Genomic DNA, 19,506 nt, shown 5'->3' with positions numbered 1-19,506 from the left:
TTCTGCTCTGGGGACCCCTGAGGGCCACCTGCTGCAGGGGGTCTGTGGTAGCGGGGGCCCTTGGATCAGGGCCGTCCCCCATGGGAGGGGGGGAGCCTGGGAACCCCTGAGGGCGCTCCCCTGGGACGTCCAGGGATGTGGGGGCGGAGGCTGGGGCTGGGTGGCGAGAAGGGGGCAGCTGAAGTGGTGAGCGACAGGCGGGCAGAGGGAGCCTGCCGGGGACGTGGGTGGACAGGCCCACGTCTGGATGGGCGAGGGGCTCTGGAGGAGGTGCCCTGGCCTCAAGTGGGATGGCGTCAGCGGCTGTGGGAGGCCCGGGTCGGGAAGGACCGCGCGGGCAGGGGCGGGGACGGTCTTGCATGTGGCCTCTCCTCTGGGAGGCGTGGCTCCCCGTGGGGGTCTGGGGAAGGCAGCCGCCAGGTCCCTGGGCCGCGGCGCTGACCGCACCTTGGGGGGGTCCTTTGGGAGGCCACGGGTCGGAGTCCTTCCCGGTGCACGGTCTCCCTCTCCCTGGAGGGTCCGATGCCGAGCCCTTGGACGCCCTGGAGGGGGTGGTCTGCCCGGCAGAGCGAGCCACCCGCGCCGCGTGGAGCGCTTCGCCCAGGTCGCCGCGCGGGGGCCTGGACAGAGCGGGGAGGTCGGCGGCCAGGGACGTCTCTCAGCTGGCAGTGCCTGGGAGGCTGCTCGGGGCGGGTGTCCGGGTCCTGCGGCGGGCGGCTTGATGGCGAGCGGAGACGGGAGGCCTGGGCTTGGGCAGCGGTGGCGGTGTCCTGGCCCCGACGGTGACGGAGGGCTTTGATGAGGCCCGGCGGCCGCGTGCTTGCCAGGAAGGCCCGGGGCTTGAGGCCCTGGAAGGCCTGGCCCGTTCAGGAGTCCCGGCTGTTTGGGGGAATGTCCCACGCCCTGTGGGGATTTGAGCCGTGTCTCCCGGCCGACTTGGGTGTCCCGGTTGGTGTGTGGTCGGGCCTGGGACGGGCGTGGTGCGGGCGGGAACCGCCAGGTAGCGACCACGTCTCGTCAGGGGGTTCGTGCCTGCTGCTGGGCACGGGAACGGCTCCGGGGGGGTCTTACGGGCGCTGAGGGGATTCCGCATCATGGAGAGGTCAAGGGGAGTTGGTGGCCGTCACCCTTCGTCAGGGCAGGGTAGCATCAGTGCGCCCGTGCTGGGGTTCCTGGAGAGCCGGCTGGCACGGACAGACTCTTGTGAGGGCAAGTGGCTGATCGTGCGTCGGATGGGTCCAGCAAAGGAGAGAAAGCTTCGGTGCGCGCGCGCTCGCCAGGGAAAGGGTGACAGCGGGTGGGACCGAGAGGGAGAGAGAGAGAGGGAGAGAACAAAGGAAGAGAGAGGGTTTCCGCAGGGGCGGTGAGTCCTGGCGGAAGTCCTGAGGCAGAGGAGGTGCCAGGGGTTTGGGTTTCCCGGTCGTGTCGGGGGTGTGGCGCAGGTTGCCCCAGTGGGCCTGAATGTGCCTCCGTGGGGCACCTTGTTGCCGTGTTGGGGGGCGGGGAGCCGGCCTTGGGGATCCATCTTTCGGGCCCTGGGACGTGGGAGAAGAATGCCGGGGCCTCTCTCTGTGCCCCTGGCACGCCTCTGTGCAGGCCGGGCCTGCACCACCCCCCGCGCCCGGCCCCCAGGCAGGGTCCGTGTGGCTGCAGACACCCAGAGAGACGGGAGGCTGGGGAGCCGTGGCAGCCCGATGCAGTGCGGGTCTCCAGGTGGAGGGGCCCTGGTCCCCTGGCGCCAGCGTGGCCCTTCCTCCTTGTGGAAACCCTTGTGGTGTGTGTGCTCTCTCGCCCTGACCCAGGAGAGCAGCATGGCGGACCCCTGATCTTGTGGCGTGCCACCGCGCGAGGCCGAGGAGCTCCCGCAGACCAGTGGGCGTGGCGTCCTTGTCGCGGCTCTGTGGAGACCTGGCGATGGTGAGCGGCCCCTGTCCTCAGTGGTGGAGAACTCGCCCTTGGGGCGCTCGTCTGTCCGGAGCCCCGGGCCACCCCCGCTTCTCGCGGGCTTTGGCCCCGGCAGGCCAGCTCCGGGGGCGTGAGGGGGAGCGTCCCGTCCTGCCCAGTGGCTCGTCTGTCTGGGCACGCCCCCAAACGCTGCCGTGATGGAGCGGGTTGGATGTCCAGGTGCGGAGGCCGTGAATTTGCCTTGCGGCGGCGGAGCCCGTGCTCGGATCGATGATGACTCCCTCTAAAGCATTCCTTGGAAATCTGAACAAAATGAGTGAGAACTCACTACCGTCTCCTCATCGAAACTGAGGTCCGGCACGTGGCGGCCACCGGGGGCTCGGGGGTAGATGGGCCCTTGGCCTTGGGGCCTCTGTGTGTCAGCAGCCACTCGGGTGAGGTCTGGGGAAGGCGGCCGCCTGCCGGGCCCAGGAAGCATGGGGCCCGTCGCCCGGCGCTGGCCTCGGGGGAGAGGCCGCGTGCCCGAGCGTGCTGGAGATCCCGGGCGGCCTCCCGCCGGCCTTGGGGGGTTTCGCAAGCCGTCGCGGGGGCCGAAAGTTGGGCCCGGCACCCGAGGCAAGTGTGCGGCCCTAGGGCCCCAGGGGGCGTCCTGGCCCAGGCCGGGCGCCCTTCTCAGGATGCTGTGGGGAGACGGGATCCCGGCAGGGTAGTGTTCTCTTTCTGCTCTGGGGACCCCTGAGGGCCACCTGCTGCAGGGGGTCTGTGGTAGCGGGGGCCCTTGGATCAGGGCCGTCCCCCATGGGAGGGGGGGAGCCTGGGAACCCCTGAGGGCGCTCCCCTGGGACGTCCAGGGATGTGGGGGCGGAGGCTGGGGCTGGGTGGCGAGAAGGGGGCAGCTGAAGTGGTGAGCGACAGGCGGGCAGAGGGAGCCTGCCGGGGACGTGGGTGGACAGGCCCACGTCTGGATGGGCGAGGGGCTCTGGAGGAGGTGCCCTGGCCTCAAGTGGGATGGCGTCAGCGGCTGTGGGAGGCCCGGGTCGGGAAGGACCGCGCGGGCAGGGGCGGGGATGGTCTTGTATGTGGCCTCTCCTCTGGGAGGCGTGGCTCCCCGTGGGGGTCTGGGGAAGGCAGCCGCCAGGTCCCTGGGCCGCGGCGCTGACCGCACCTTGGGGGGGTCCTTTGGGAGGCCACGGGTCGGAGTCCTTCCCGGTGCACGGTCTCCCTCTCCCTGGAGGGTCCGATGCCGAGCCCTTGGACGCCCTGGAGGGGGTGGTCTGCCCGGCAGAGCGAGCCACCCGCGCCGCGTGGAGCGCTTCGCCCAGGTCGCCGCGCGGGGGCCTGGGCAGAGCGGGGAGGTCGGCGGCCAGGGACGTCTCTCAGCTGGCAGTGCCTGGGAGGCTGCTCGGGGCGGGTGTCCGGGTCCTGCGGCGGGCGGCTTGATGGCGAGCGGAGACGGGAGGCCTGGGCTTGGGCAGCGGTGGCGGTGTCCTGGCCCCGACGGTGACGGAGGGCTTTGATGAGGCCCGGCGGCCGCGTGCTTGCCAGGAAGGCCCGGGGCTTGAGGCCCTGGAAGGTCTGGCCCGTTCAGGAGTCCCGGCTGTTTGGGGGAATGTCCCACGCCCTGTGGGGATTTGAGCCGTGTCTCCCGGCCGACTTGGGTGTCCCGGTTGGTGTGTGGTCGGGCCTGGGACGGGCGTGGTGCGGGCGGGAACCGCCGGGTAGCGACCACGTCTCGTCAGGGGGTTCGTGCCTGCTGCTGGGCACGGGAACGGCTCCGGGGGGGTCTTACGGGCGCTGAGGGGATTCCGCATCATGGAGAGGTCAAGGGGAGTTGGTGGCCGTCACCCTTCGTCAGGGCAGGGTAGCATCAGTGCGCCCGTGCTGGGGTTCCTGGAGAGCCGGCTGGCACGGACAGACTCTTGTGAGGGCAAGTGGCTGATCGTGCGTCGGATGGGTCCAGCAAAGGAGAGAAAGCTTCGGTGCGCGCGCGCTCGCCAGGGAAAGGGTGACAGCGGGTGGGACCGAGAGGGAGAGAGAGAGAGGGAGAGAACAAAGGAAGAGAGAGGGTTTCCGCAGGGGCGGTGAGTCCTGGCGGAAGTCCTGAGGCAGAGGAGGTGCCAGGGGTTTGGGTTTCCCGGTCGTGTCGGGGGTGTGGCGCAGGTTGCCCCAGTGGGCCTGAATGTGCCTCCGTGGGGCACCTTGTTGCCGTGTTGGGGGGCGGGGAGCCGGCCTTGGGGATCCATCTTTCGGGCCCTGGGACGTGGGAGAAGAATGCCGGGGCCTCTCTCTGTGCCCCTGGCACGCCTCTGTGCAGGCCGGGCCTGCACCACCCCCCGCGCCCGTCCCCCAGGCTGGGTCCGTGTGCCTGCAGACACCCAGAGAGAGGGGAGGCTGGGGAGGCTGGGGAGCCGTGGCAGCCCGATGCAGTGCGGGTCTCCAGGTGGAGGGGCCCTGGTCCCCTGGCGCCAGCGTGGCCCTTCCTCCTTGTGGAAACCCTTGTGGTGTGTGTGCTCTCTCGCCCTGACCCAGGAGAGCAGCATGGCGGACCCCTGATCTTGTGGCGTGCCACCGCGCGAGGCCGAGGAGCTCCCGCAGACCAGTGGGCGTGGCGTCCTTGTCGCGGCTCTGTGGAGACCTGGCGATGGTGAGCGGCCCCTGTCCTCAGTGGTGGAGAACTCGCCCTTGGGGCGCTCGTCTGTCCGGAGCCCCGGGCCACCCCCGCTTCTCGCGGGCTTTGGCCCCGGCAGGCCAGCTCCGGGGGCGTGAGGGGGAGCGTCCCGTCCTGCCCAGTGGCTCGTCTGTCTGGGCACGCCCCCAAACGCTGCCGTGATGGAGCGGGTTGGATGTCCAGGTGCGGAGGCCGTGAATTTGCCTTGCGGCGGCGGAGCCCGTGCTCGGATCGATGATGACTCCCTCTAAAGCATTCCTTGGAAATCTGAACAAAATGAGTGAGAACTCACTACCGTCTCCTCATCGAAACTGAGGTCCGGCACGTGGCGGCCACCGGGGGCTCGGGGGTAGATGGGCCCTTGGCCTTGGGGCCTCTGTGTGTCAGCAGCCACTCGGGTGAGGTCTGGGGAAGGCGGCCGCCTGCCGGGCCCAGGAAGCATGGGGCCCGTCGCCCGGCGCTGGCCTCGGGGGAGAGGCCGCGTGCCCGAGCGTGCTGGAGATCCCGGGCGGCCTCCCGCCGGCCTTGGGGGGTTTCGCAAGCCGTCGCGGGGGCCGAAAGTTGGGCCCGGCACCCGAGGCAAGTGTGCGGCCCTAGGGCCCCAGGGGGCGTCCTGGCCCAGGCCGGGCGCCCTTCTCAGGATGCTGTGGGGAGACGGGATCCCGGCAGGGTAGCGTTCTCTTTCTGCTCTGGGGACCCCTGAGGGCCACCTGCTGCAGGGGGTCTGTGGTAGCGGGGGCCCTTGGATCAGGGCCGTCCCCCATGGGAGGGGGGGAGCCTGGGAACCCCTGAGGGCGCTCCCCTGGGACGTCCAGGGATGTGGGGGCGGAGGCTGGGGCTGGGTGGCGAGAAGGGGGCAGCTGAAGTGGTGAGCGACAGGCGGGCAGAGGGAGCCTGCCGGGGACGTGGGTGGACAGGCCCACGTCTGGATGGGCGAGGGGCTCTGGAGGAGGTGCCCTGGCCTCAAGTGGGATGGCGTCAGCGGCTGTGGGAGGCCCGGGTCGGGAAGGACCGCGCGGGCAGGGGCGGGGACGGTCTTGCATGTGGCCTCTCCTCTGGGAGGCGTGGCTCCCCGTGGGGGTCTGGGGAAGGCAGCCGCCAGGTCCCTGGGCCGCGGCGCTGACCGCACCTTGGGGGGGTCCTTTGGGAGGCCACGGGTCGGAGTCCTTCCCGGTGCACGGTCTCCCTCTCCCTGGAGGGTCCGATGCCGAGCCCTTGGACGCCCTGGAGGGGGTGGTCTGCCCGGCAGAGCGAGCCACCCGCGCCGCGTGGAGCGCTTCGCCCAGGTCGCCGCGCGGGGGCCTGGGCAGAGCGGGGAGGTCGGCGGCCAGGGACGTCTCTCAGCTGGCAGTGCCTGGGAGGCTGCTCGGGGCGGGTGTCCGGGTCCTGCGGCGGGCGGCTTGATGGCGAGCGGAGACGGGAGGCCTGGGCTTGGGCATCGGTGGCGGTGTCCTGGCCCCGACGGTGACGGAGGGCTTTGATGAGGCCCGGCGGCCGCGTGCTTGCCAGGAAGGCCCGGGGCTTGAGGCCCTGGAAGGCCTGGCCCGTTCAGGAGTCCCGGCTGTTTGGGGGAATGTCCCACGCCCTGTGGGGATTTGAGCCGTGTCTCCCGGCCGACTTGGGTGTCCCGGTTGGTGTGTGGTCGGGCCTGGGACGGGCGTGGTGCGGGCGGGAACCGCCGGGTAGCGACCACGTCTCGTCAGGGGGTTCGTGCCTGCTGCTGGGCACGGGAACGGCTCCGGGGGGGTCTTACGGGCGCTGAGGGGATTCCGCATCATGGAGAGGTCAAGGGGAGTTGGTGGCCGTCACCCTTCGTCAGGGCAGGGTAGCATCAGTGCGCCCGTGCTGGGGTTCCTGGAGAGCCGGCTGGCACGGACAGACTCTTGTGAGGGCAAGTGGCTGATCGTGCGTCGGATGGGTCCAGCAAAGGAGAGAAAGCTTCGGTGCGCGCGCGCTCGCCAGGGAAAGGGTGACAGCGGGTGGGACCGAGAGGGAGAGAGAGAGAGGGAGAGAACAAAGGAAGAGAGAGGGTTTCCGCAGGGGCGGTGAGTCCTGGCGGAAGTCCTGAGGCAGAGGAGGTGCCAGGGGTTTGGGTTTCCCGGTCGTGTCGGGGGTGTGGCGCAGGTTGCCCCAGTGGGCCTGAATGTGCCTCCGTGGGGCACCTTGTTGCCGTGTTGGGGGGCGGGGAGCCGGCCTTGGGGATCCATCTTTCGGGCCCTGGGACGTGGGAGAAGAATGCCGGGGCCTCTCTCTGTGCCCCTGGCACGCCTCTGTGCAGGCCGGGCCTGCACCACCCCCCGCGCCCGTCCCCCAGGCTGGGTCCGTGTGCCTGCAGACACCCAGAGAGAGGGGAGGCTGGGGAGGCTGGGGAGCCGTGGCAGCCCGATGCAGTGCGGGTCTCCAGGTGGAGGGGCCCTGGTCCCCTGGCGCCAGCGTGGCCCTTCCTCCTTGTGGAAACCCTTGTGGTGTGTGTGCTCTCTCGCCCTGACCCAGGAGAGCAGCATGGCGGACCCCTGATCTTGTGGCGTGCCACCGAGCGAGGCCGAGGAGCTCCCGCAGACCAGTGGGCGTGCCGTCTTTTAGCGGGATTTTTGGAGACCTGTCTTTGGTATGTGGCTCTTAATTTTTTGGATAAATCTCCCTTGGGACACTCATCTTATTTCCGTGAGCAATACCCTCTTCCCCTGTCTTTGACCATCCTATGCCACTTCTGGTTGCCTGAGTGTGAACTTCCCGTCCTCTCCATTGTCTTGTCTCAGCAGCGTTCTTTTGGTACTGTGTGGGGCACATTGGATCTTTTTGTGTTTATGCTTTTTTTTTGCATTCTAAGGGCTGAACTCTTGCTTGTGTTGATTCTGACGTCCTTTAATTCATTCCTTGTACACTGATCATAGAATGCGATATTACTACCCTTTTCTCACCGAAAATGAGTTCTGGCGGTGGTTCCCACTGGGCACTTGTGTGTTGGGTCCATTTGTATGGGCTCCTTTGTTTCATTTCCCACTCCATGATGTCTATGGACTGCAGTCCTATGATAGGCGCCGGAAGATTTTGGCAGTTGCCTGTCTCTGACCTCCTTGAGGGCATTCCTCAGGTCATGGTGCCTCTGAAGGTGCCCAGCCTAGCCAGTCTTTCTTAAGACAGCATTGCGTGATAGTCTGCCTGAATATGATTGAGATCCCGTTGGGCATTTCTCCTGACTTTGATTTTTTTTTGCCATACAGTGTGCTGAATTTTGTTCCCTACATCTTGTGAAGTCTATGGTTGTAGTGTTCCAGATTGAGTCCTGGGCTAGACCCAGCTCCCTTCTCATGTTCCCTTTGGGACACCGGATGCAGGCAGGGTAGTGTTCTTGTTGTTCTGAGGGGAGTGTCATGATTCACTTTGGAGAGTGTGCCATATGTTAGGCCCTTTTATCACGGAGTCTCTCATGGGTGGTGGGGAGCCTGGGGCACCCTCAGTGATGTTCCCTAGAGACTCTATAGAGGCAGAAGGCAATTGAAAACCTAGAGGCCAGGTGCAGCACAGGTCTCTAGGTGGTGGTGCTCCAGTCCCCTATGCAAGCATTTCCCTTCCACAATCAAGCCCACTTTTGTACTTTTTTGCCCCAACATCATGGAAATGGGAATCCTGGGAACCCTCAGGTTTTTGTCCAGGTCCTGAAAGTACCTTGTGCTTGTTAACTGTCACTAGGTGTCGAGAGTTGTGAGTCATAGTTTGCGAGAGAAAAGCCATTAGAGTGAGCCTATCCTGGATATGCTTGGACAGCCCCACATGTGGATTGTTTGAGCAGTTGTGATTAGGTGCCCTGGCATGATGTCACTGTCCTGCATGTTGCCTGTCCTCTGGTAGTTTTTGTTCCCCATAAGTTTCTTCAGAAGCAAGACACCAAGTCGCTGGCCCATAGCAGTGTCCGCCCAGCAGGTTCTATTTTGAGGCAATGGGTTGTTTTTCTCCTTTCCCTAACCACATTCTCCCTTTCACTTGATGGCATGATGTTCTTCCCCTTAATACCCAGGCGTGGTTTTTATGCCCAGCACAGCTTGTCATCCCTGCCTTTTGGGGCTCTTCCTGGAGGTCATTAGGCAGAAGTGTGTGGAAAGTAGGGAGTTAGTGGTCAAGGATAGCCTGCATCTTGTGGTACAATGTAGCCTCTTATGTGTGGTTTTCCTGTTCCTCTCCTGAGTGGAGACCTTAGACCTGTGCTTGGCAGCTGTGGGGTGTGTGGGCCTAGTGAAAGATGGAGGGCTTTGTTGGGGCTAGGTGTCCATTTTCTTACAGGTAGCCCATGCTGTGTGGCATTCTGGGCCTTGGCTTGTAGGCATCATGTCACGTTCAGAATCCAGGATGTTTTCTGGCTTCTTCCATTGCGTGTGTGTGGTTGACCTGTGTCTCTTGAATGACCTGTATCTCTTGCTGTGTTCATGGTCAGGACACACACTTCCTTGTTAGGGATAGTGCAGGTACTGGCCTAGAAGTGACCCCGTGCATGTCTCTATGTTCTATTGTACTTCTGGCCATTCAAACCACTCTACTGGTATTTTACACCAGAGGTTTCTCTGTTTTTTTGGGAAACATAGAGTGTGCTTGGAGTTCTCCGTGTTCTGTGCAGATGCACATTATTGTCTTGGTCTTTGGCCCAAGGAGCCAATTTTGGCATAGTTGCATTCTTTTTAGGGCAAGTTTCTGATATTTATGGGATGCTTCCAGAGATAGAGAAAGTGCTGCCCTATGTCTGCAAGTACAACTGGAGAAAAGAATATACCAGGAGTGGGGTGTCTTCCTCTTGAATTATGTGTGTGAGGCAGAGTAGCCCAGTGTTCCTGAATGTGTCTTAGTGGTGTGGGTGGACACTTTGATGCTGCGTGGTTGGGGCCCGCATTGAGGATCCAAATTGCAGGGCCTGATACAAGGGAGCTGAGTGCCTGTGTCACTCTCTGTGCCATTTCTGGCCCTCTGTGATTGCAGTCCTTGCCTTACCACATCACCTTGTGGTTCATGACACCCAGAAGGAAGGGAGGCATGTGAAACATAGAAGCCAGATGCAGCTCTGAGACACAGGTTGTGGGCCCTTTTCCCCTGTGTAACCATGCACCTCCCTAAAATGGGCATGCACGTGTCCTTTCCCCTCCATGACCTAGATGGAAGCATCAGTGATTGAAGATCAGCAGCAGCATGGAATCCTGGGCCTATTTGGAGATACCAAGTGAGTCCAAGGAGCTCCCAGAGGCAAGTTGATGATGGCCTATTGAGGGGATCATGGAGGCCTGGTGATGGTAAGCAGCACTGTCCCTGTGTATGGACATGTAGAACTCAGGGCACTCTTTTCAGGTGTCCTTGGCTACACTCTCATCCCCTTGCGTTGGCCAAGTCACAGCAGCCTGATTGCCTGAGTGTGAGCTTTACTTCCTGCACCTTGGCTAAGCTCTGGAAGCTCCTGAAGTATGATATAAAGGAGCAGGCTAGTCATCCCAGGGTCTAGGCTGTGAGTGTGCAAGTCCAGCTCCTTAGCCCTTGCTCCAATCTATGGTATTTACTTATTTGCATTTCTTGAAAATCTGAACAAAATGACTGAATACTCACTACTCTCTCCTAATCACATGGTTCTCATAGGGGACTTAGAAAGAGGGTCCCTTTGACCGAGTGTGTTCCCCTATCAGGCAGTGTGTGTGAGGCCCTTAATGTGCCAGTGGTGTGGGTAGACACCTTGAGGCTATGTGGGTTGGTCTGGCCTTGAGAAACAGAATTTCAGGGCCTGATATGAGGTACTTCATTGCTGGTAGTGCTCTCTGTCCCTGTGGTTGCCTGCTGTGAAGACAATCTGTGCTTGTAAACACAGATACTGAAGATACTAACATTCCTCTCAGGGACATTAACCCTCCAATCTCAGTGCAACTCTGGCTATGCCAATCAGAAATGTAGTCCTGATAGCTCAGTGTGTGTCATATATTTCATTCTACAGTTCCCTTTTATAACTGTGCCTGGATAAATGGTGACTTCTGAAATGGATCTTATTGGAATTTGAACAAAATAGTGACAAAATCACTTATGTAAGCTGAGGTCTAGTCCATGGACCATGCTAGGCAAAAATGTGAATGGATATCCAGCTTAGTCAGCAGTTTGTACCCCAAAAAAACAAATATTATATTGGTAAACTAAGATGCTAGTGTATGGTAAAGGAAGTCAGTTTTACAGAGGCTATAAATAACCATTGTGGGGTGACAACTCTTTGAGTTTTTGGCTGCCAGCATCTACAAACTTATAATAAATAAGTTTTAGGTAATCATCGCTTTAATAATGAGTTCCATGAGAAATATTTGTAACTACAATTGAAACTTTCATACATTTGTCTGAACTGACAGAATCTTCTGAATGATTGTGTCTTCAGTGTGATTAGATTGTCAAATTTCAAAGATATTATGAACTTCTACATTTCATTTTCTATTAAGTGAAACAATTATATATAAATTGAAGAGTGGATATATGGAATGTTCACAGCATATTTTAATTTGCTTCCCAACCCAGTCACATTAATTAGAACAGTTTTTTGTTTGTTTGTTTTTCATTTTTCCTATAAACTTAGTATATACATTTGGGTGCTGGCTTCATCCACATGCTGCATTAAACTTTTAAAAAAAATTATTATAGTTGATTTATGATCTGTCAGTTTCTGCTATACAGCAAAGTGACTCAGTCATATACATATATATAAATATATATACATATATGAAAATATATACATATATAAATATATATACACATATGTATATATATTCTTTTTCTCACATTATCTTCTGTCATGTACCATTACAAGTGACTAGATATAGTTCCCTATGCCATACAGAAGGATCTCATTGCTTATCCATTCCAGGTGTAATAGTTTGCATCTACCAGCCCCAAACTCCCAATACATCCCACTCCTTCCTCCTCCCCCTTGGCAACCACAAGTCTGTTCTTCATGTCCATGAGTTTTTTTTTTTTTTTCCTGTGCATTAAACATTTTTAGATGTGAAATGATTATACTTCAAATTCTTAGATTTTTATATGGATTTCATTGTCACTTTCATTTATTCTTAGTGGTTTTTTAATGTGTTTAAACACCCATCCTAATTATAGTAAATGATTTTGCAGTGATTTGTTTTGACGAAACTTTGAGACAAATAGCTTGGAAAAATTATATCTCTTCTACTGTGATAAAAGTTGTAAGCATATATATTCCTTCTTATGGACCAAGGAATATATATTATAAACTCTCATAAATTTTTTTTGCTGAATAGTCCATTAATACTTTGTTTTGCAGCTTCCCTAATTTCCTGTGTACTTTGTTTACTGGATATGACATTAGAATTTCATGAATCTCTTCACTGTACCAGTGAAGTACTGAGTTTGTCACTTGTGCCATTTTTCTTAACTGGGAAGGAAAAAAATAATACACTCCTAAGGTAACATCTAATTTTAGTAAATTTGTTTTTTGGGTTACTTTTATTATATTTAAAACAATCTAAAATTGCATTGAGTTGATGCATACAAACTATATTATTAGCAGTAATAATCTGTCGAGGTATCTGAGGATTCCAATTCCTTTATTTATGCTTTTCTCTACTTTAACCAGAAGCATCATTAGAAGAGTAATAAATCAGTGTATTTTACATAAAGGCACATAGCAAATCATCCTGCCTTATTAAATTTTGACAAATAGACATGTATACCTTTCATCTTTACATATTTATACTTTCCCACAGGTTGAAATGGACCAAAAATTAGGCTTCATAGGGATGAGTTTATGGGGGATTTTATTCCTTCTCCTTGATATGTGCTGTGAAGGAAAGTATTAGAAGTAATTCTACCTTCCATCCTCAAGGACCAGTGTGAATTCTAATACCAGTAAGTGTTGTCCTGAAAATAATCACATTTCTCCTAGGGAATCATAACATTCCAGTGACAATAATACTCTGGTTATGGTAGTCAGCCAAGAGGCTAGGTCATTGGCTATAATTGGTCTCCATAATTGAAGAGCTTTAGTCAGTGTATCCCAGAATTATAGAATCCTGGGAGCTCAGTGTCTACCATATATCTCAGGACCAAGATCTCTTTTACGAATGTGCCTGGATCAATGACGACTTCAAAAATGGATCTCATTGGAATCTGAACAAAATGAGTGAAAAAATCATTTGTGTGACTGAGGTCCAGCACAAGAGACCATGCCAGGCAAAAATTTGGGGGTGAGGCTCAGTTTGATCAGCTAATGGTGCCAGTAGGGACCAAAGTAATTGAACGCTATCCTGATTGCATACATTAAGGGAAATGAACTATACAGAGATCTGTAAATATCTTAGGAATGACATGACAATTCTGTGAATGCTTGGATGGCAGTATAATAAATAGATCCTGGAGAACCAGCTCAAGAATGGAGAGATAGGTAGTAAATTGTTATGCCTACCTATGAGCCATTCACATATTTTTCTTAGGTGCCAAAATTTTCAGAATGAGGTCAGTTAGGTATTCAAAGCAAAACATAAGAATGTTTACTTTTGTATCTATTAAAGTAAAAGAAACATGGAAATTGAGGAGTAGTTCCTATTTGTCAAAATGTCTCCAAAAATGTTTTAATTGCCTTACTGATGAAGTCACAAGAATTGGAAGTGTTTTTTTTTTTTTCTCTATCACTCAAAGAGGAATTTTTTAGACATTTTTGTGATAGATTCAAATAGATGCTATATTAAACACTTTTAATTAAAAAATGATTACATTTCCAATTATTGACATTTTAGGCAGATTCCCAATATTCATATTGTGTTAGTGGGTTTTATAGTGTTGAAGGGGAGATCCTAGGATTAGCACCTGATGCCAAGGGAGGGCTTTGTGGAACCTTTGAGACAGGTCTTGCGACTTTCAGTGTTACCCTGGTCTGAGTAGTGAGCATTGTTTTTTTTTCTTCTTATACAATCAAGTGAGTATCTATGGCTTATTCCTTATAATCTGTTATTATTAAACATTCAATTATGATGGTTTTGTTTGTCAAATTTCCTAATTTCCCAAAATATGTTGTAGATTAGAAGTGATATTGGAATTGGATGGAATTCCTACCACCACTCCAAGGAACTGCTGTTTTTGTCACTTGTACTAGCTCCCTTCTATGGAAATAATCAGAACAATGCATTCTGGAGTTAACATTGCAACTTTTAATAAGTGTGTTTTCCTGGGGTTTTATATTGTTTGTTTTTAGCAGACCAGATTACAAATGCTGTCTTAGAGTCTGTTGATCCAAGCAATGTGAGGCCTTTAATAATCTGGGTCTTCGGAGGCTTCTGTGTAATTTTTCCCATGACTTTAATGCTTCCTCCATTTTATATAATATCAGAAGACCCTACTAGAGAAATAGTGGTTTTATATTCCTGTACATAATAAACATTTTCGTGTCATGCATGGTTAACATATGAACTCATATACTTCTCATCTTTCCATAATTTTACTCTAGGCTAGCAGATTAACTAAGAGCTCAATTTCATATAAAGATTTTATTCTTTTCCCTGAGACATGAAATGAAGGAAGGTATTGGAAAACATTATGCCTCTCATCCTTATGACATCTTTATGAGCTAGTGGGAATTTTCATACTGGTAAGCACTTTGCCCTGAACATAGTGACATTCCCCTCAGGAATTCCTGCAATGATGTTGAGACTTTGGCTGTGCTAGTCAGCCATGGAGTCATCAGTGATGCTGGCCTCCATGGGGAATAGTGTGGGCAAGGGTGTCCCAAGGAGATGGAAGTCTAGAGCTCAGTGTCTCCCACATGTCTCAGGATCAAGGTCCCTTGTATATATGTGCCTGGATTGATGATGACTTCAAAAATGGATCTCACTGGAATCTGAACAAACTGAGTGACAAAATCACTCATGTGAACTGAAGTCCAGCACAAGAGACCAAGCCAAGCAGAAATGTAGAAAGGGTTCAGTTTGGTCAGCAAGTTGTTCTCCCCACCCAAAAGGACTACAGTACTGGAAAACTAAGAAGCTGGCATACACTAGAGGAAATTAATTGTACAGAGACTATAACTAACCATTGTGGGATGACAGTTCTTTGAGTGATTGGCAGGCAGCATCCCTACAACCACAGTAAACAAACCATGGAGAACCAGCACATGAATAATGACTACTGTGGGAAACAGCTGTGCTTACACTTGAGCCATTCATACAGTTTCCTTAGATGTTTCAGTCTTCTCTGAGGATCATTATGTTTAGGTCTATTTGACAGTCAATTAGAAAGAAATTCGTTTTTGTGTGTCATTTATCTCTTAAGTAAAAGAAATATGAGAAAATCGAAGGTTTGATTAGGTTTATTATATTATCTTATGGCATGTTTTAATTTGCTTGCTAATCCACCAAAAACTTTTAAGAACAAGTTTTTGTGTGTGTGTGTGTGTCACTCAGGGAGAAAATTTCTAGATATTTGATGATGGATTAAATTAAATATTTCATTAAACATTTTAGACATGAGATTATTAAATATCGAGTTCCTGGAATTTTGTGTAGATATCTTTGACTAATATTCATATTCCTTGAATGAATGTTTTGTATGTTTAAATAAAAGTTATGATTTTAGTAAGCAGTACTCAAGGGGAATTTGAGGTCAACTTCAAGACCAAGGTCTTAGAAAAACTGATTTTCTATACTACCCTTTTCCAAGGAAAAAATATAATTTTTCTAGTTATATAGATGGTCAAGTTAATGTCTGTGGTTAATTCCTTGTTATTTTTTAGCAGTTAGCATTCAGTTTGGAAGGTTTTGGTTCACAACTTCCTTTATTTTCTCTGTACTTTAAAAAATGGAAGTGACTTTGGAATTGCATGGAATACTCACCACCCTAAAGAAGTGCTAGATTTTTGTGTTTTCACCTGTTCCCTTTTTTGGGATGGAACAAAACAATGCACTTCAAAGGTAATAACCAGTGTTAAATAAATTTTCTTTTTATGGCTAATTTTTATTATATTCTTGTAATCAAGTAGAAAATTGGTTTTGTGAAGTGTCTGTTAAAGCAAATAATGTGCATTATTAATTACCTGATGAGTTGTTCAATATTTTGTCTCCTTTATTTACAAGCTTTTTATGCTTTCTCCCTTTGAATAACATCAGAAACATTCTACTAAAATAATTTGAGTATATGTGATATGAAGATACATTATAAACCCTCCTATCTTGCATATGTTTAACAAATAAACATGGATACATCTCATTTTCCCATATTTTTACTCTGTTTCCACAGGTATGCCACTAGCTGAGTTTTGTATGAAAGCATATATTCCTTTTTCTTGCAAGGTGACATGAAGGAAAGTAATGACATTAATTGTACCATATCATCCTGAAGAGGCAGTGGAAGCTGTAACATCAATAAGCATTTTGTCCTGAAAATACTGGCATTCCTTTAGGGCATTGGAACACTCATATAACAACAAGACTCTGGCTGTGCTAGTTAGTCATCGAGCTGTCATCAACTCTGATGACTCCTTTCTGTTATTGAATATCATGGATCAGTGTGTCTGAAGGTATCAAAACCCTGAGTGCTCAGCATCTGCCACATATTTTAAGATCAAAGTCCCTTTTGCTAATGTGCCTGGATCAATGATAGACTTCAAATATGGGTCTTGCTGGAATATGAACAAATTGAGTGATGAAATCATTTGTCAGCTAAGGTTCCTCCCAGGGACCATGCTAGGCAAAAATGTAGAGGGAGCTCAGTTGGTCTAGTAGCAGTACCATACAGGACTAAAGGAGTCCTGATTGCATACATCAGGGAAAATGAGCTCCACAGTGGTCTATAAATGTCTGATTTAGGGATGACATGGCAACTCTTTGAGTGCTTGGCTGATAGCATCCATTCACTCATAGTAGTCATACTCTGAAGAACAAGCACATGAGAAGTGGGACCAGGAAATTTGTTTTTGTCTACCCTTGAGCTTTTCACATGATTTCCTTAGATACTACCCTCTTGTGAGTAAGGAGTAGTCTACTGAAGTCAATTACATAGTCAGTTCAAAAGATGTTATGTCTTTACTTGTCAGTTTTTAGATAAAGCAAGTATGTGGAAATTTAAAAGTAGTTTCTGTCAATAGGAATATCTTAGAGCATATTTTGCTGTGAATGTTAGCTCAGTCACAAGAATTCATACAGTTTTTTCCCTCTCACATAAAGAGAAATGTTCTAGACATTTGCATGATGGATTCAAGTATATTGGGCACTAAATATTTTTAAATTGTGAAATTCTTGCATTTCCAATTCTTGGCATTTTATTGGCTAATATGCATATTCTAAGAACCTGTTTCCTATGTGTTTTAAGGGAGATCTCAATTTTAATGTGTGATGCTGATGGTCTTTTGGAGAAAGTTTGACTAGGTCTTAGAACAAATGACTTTCTATATTCTCCTGTTTAATGGAACAAATGTATTTTTATTCTTGTCATGCAGGTGGTCAGCAAATGTATATAATTAATTCCTTATAATCTATTATCAACTAATATTTAATTTGGAAGGCATTTTCCCCTCAACTCCTCTAAATACCTCTGCAATTTGCAAGTTAAAAGTAATATTGGAGTTACATGAAATTCTTACCACATCACCAAAGAAGAGTTACTTTTGTCACTTCTACTTGCTCCCTTATCTGAAAAGAAACATAATGATGCATTCTCAAGGTAACATCTGTTTTTTATCATTTTTCCTGGGTTATTTTTATTATTTTTAAGTAATTGATAATTTTCATTGATGTTGTACAGAGTCTGTCAATTGAAACAATATGAAGTCTTAACAATCCAGTGATTCTTTGAGGTTTCTTTTTGTTCCTTTCCAGAATTTCTGCATATTCTTTGTCTTCCTACTGATGCCTCATATAGGAATTAGGCATGGAGGTGATGACAAGGCTGTTCCTCACCCATATGGCAGACAGAAGTTGTTTCTACTGAGGGGCATGCTTGCACAAATGTCACTGAATCCTCAGCAATATGGCCTGGTAAGTATAACACTGACAAAGGACAGGAAATGTTTCATGGTGAGAGGATTCTGTGTCCAACTTTTCCTCTCTGCACATTCCCATCCCCTCTAGTTTCATTTCCATAATTATTGTGCCTGTGTGAGCCTTGCCTGCATTGCTGTGACCACACTGTGTAGGCTCTGATGTGGCATAATCCTGTGCATCCTCTGCAGATTGCCAGGTTCCTGACCTCAAACGGAAAGGTAAAGTCCTGTAAGTAATTGTTAGATGGCTGTTCTTTGTTTCCCTGTCATTACTTTTTGCACTTTCCTCCTCCTTAATCCACTGGGTCATTTTTGAGGATAAAAAAATTTTGAGGTTGAATTTACAGTAACATATGTCTGTCACATTGTTCTGTTCAAAATTTTCCTGGAACTTTGTGCACACTCACACATTCTGATTGCACATTTAATTTGTCTGGCAGAAAATATTGGACAGTACTAGCTCTTATGGAGGCCAGAGACTAAGACAATTAATATTGTTAAAATAGCATTGGAAACATCCTATCAGAGCACTTCATTAGCTTATTTCGTAGGAGCGTACATGATCGAACACTAATGTATTGTCCCTGATGGATAAATGAACAGGTTTACTTCTATATCTTTCTACATTTTTGTCCTATTCCCACAGGTCAGTAAAGGTAGAACTAAGGTTTCATATGAAAATGTTTATTCCTTCCCCTTGAGGTCTGACATGAAGGGAAAGCTCATCCTCAGGGGCCAGTGGGAATTCTGAGATCAGTAAGCATTTGTTCCCTAGAATATGACCTTCTTTCTAAGGATTCTGTAATGCTTCAGTTACTATAAGGCACTGTCTATGAAGTCAGCTGTGGAACCTGGATCTTTAATTTAAGGTCTGGTCTCCATAACTGAGTAGTGAGGATAAGTGATGAACTTCTGAGTTTCTTTTACTTTCTGACGCAAACAGTGGTCTATTTTAGAAACTCTTGGGTATCAGTGATTACTATAATAATTGATCTTATTTAGAAATGTGAACAAATGAATTACACAATCACCTCTGTCAAACTGAGGCCTAGCGCAAATACCTACTCTAAGAAAAACATTACAATATGAAGATCAGTTTTTCATTTGTGTGGTACCAGGAAGAACTGAGATATTTGAAAGCTAAGCTGTTTGCATATATCAGAGGAATTTGATGGTACAATGTCTATACATATCTAAATTTGGAGTGAAATTGTAACTCTTTAAGTCACTCTTTAAGTCATTTATGCTGGCAGCATAAATACAATTGCCGTAAACAGACCCTAGGGAACTAGCACATGAACACCGAAAATTCTAGAAATGGTTGGACCTGTCCTTGAGATATTCACATAGTTTTCTGAACTACTGGATTTTTCTGAGTGATGATTGGTCTCTTGAAGTTTGTTTTATTTTGTTTTATTTTAATTTTTGTCTTTTTGTCTTTTCTAGGGCTGCTTCCTGCGGCATATGGAGGTTCCCAGGCTAGAGGTCTAATTGGAGCTGTAACCATCAGCCTACGCCACAGCCACAGCAATGTGGGATCTAAGCTGCGTCTGTGACCTCCTCCACAGCTCACAGCAACGCTGGATCCTTAACCCACTGATCGAGGCCAGGGATCAAACCGGCAACCTCATGGTTCCTAGTCGGATTTGTTAACCACTGTGCCATGACGGGAACTCCGAAGTTTATTTTAAAGTAGTCAAAGTACAAAGAGATTATGGATTTTTACTTTGCTCTAGTAAATGAAACTAACATATGATAATTGAAAAGTAGGTACTGTATGTGGTAGTTCCTGTCATGGCTCAGTGGTTAACAAATCCGACTAGGAACCATGAGGTTGCGGGTTTGGTCCCTGGCCTCGATCAGTGGGTTAAGGATCCAGCGTTGCCGTGAGCTGTGGAGGAGGTCGCAGACGCAGCTTAGATCCCACATT

At 50.6% G+C, this 19,506-nt stretch overlaps 2 non-coding genes and 3 pseudogenes across 2 annotated transcripts; all 5 read left to right on the top strand.

The window, feature by feature from the left end:
* The first annotated feature begins 2,169 nt into the window (after window positions 1–2,169).
* LOC146406448 (small nucleolar RNA SNORD116) lies at window positions 2,170–2,261 on the top strand. The gene has a single exon (XR_014832808.1). It is a non-coding gene; the product is annotated as a small nucleolar RNA SNORD116 (small nucleolar RNA).
* Window positions 2,262–4,801: 2,540 nt separating this feature from the next.
* LOC146406447 (small nucleolar RNA SNORD116) lies at window positions 4,802–4,893 on the top strand. Its single transcript, XR_014832804.1, has one exon. It is a non-coding gene; the product is annotated as a small nucleolar RNA SNORD116 (small nucleolar RNA).
* Window positions 4,894–10,093: 5,200 nt separating this feature from the next.
* LOC146406446 (small nucleolar RNA SNORD116) lies at window positions 10,094–10,180 on the top strand (annotated as a pseudogene).
* A 2,500-nt stretch (window positions 10,181–12,680) lies between these two features.
* Window positions 12,681–12,761, top strand: LOC146406445 (small nucleolar RNA SNORD116; annotated as a pseudogene).
* A 1,642-nt stretch (window positions 12,762–14,403) lies between these two features.
* Window positions 14,404–14,485, top strand: LOC146406444 (small nucleolar RNA SNORD116; annotated as a pseudogene).
* Window positions 14,486–19,506: the final 5,021 nt, after the last annotated feature.

Source organism: Sus scrofa, chromosome 1, assembly GCF_054392235.1.
Source record: "Sus scrofa isolate SSC_HxYL_T2T_F1_AM1 chromosome 1, Sscrofa_HxYL_maternal_Yorkshire_Landrace_v2.0, whole genome shotgun sequence".
NCBI lineage: Eukaryota > Metazoa > Chordata > Mammalia > Artiodactyla > Suidae > Sus > Sus scrofa.
Note: the sequence above shows the minus strand (reverse complement) of the source record. Positions and strands in the feature narration are given on the sequence as shown.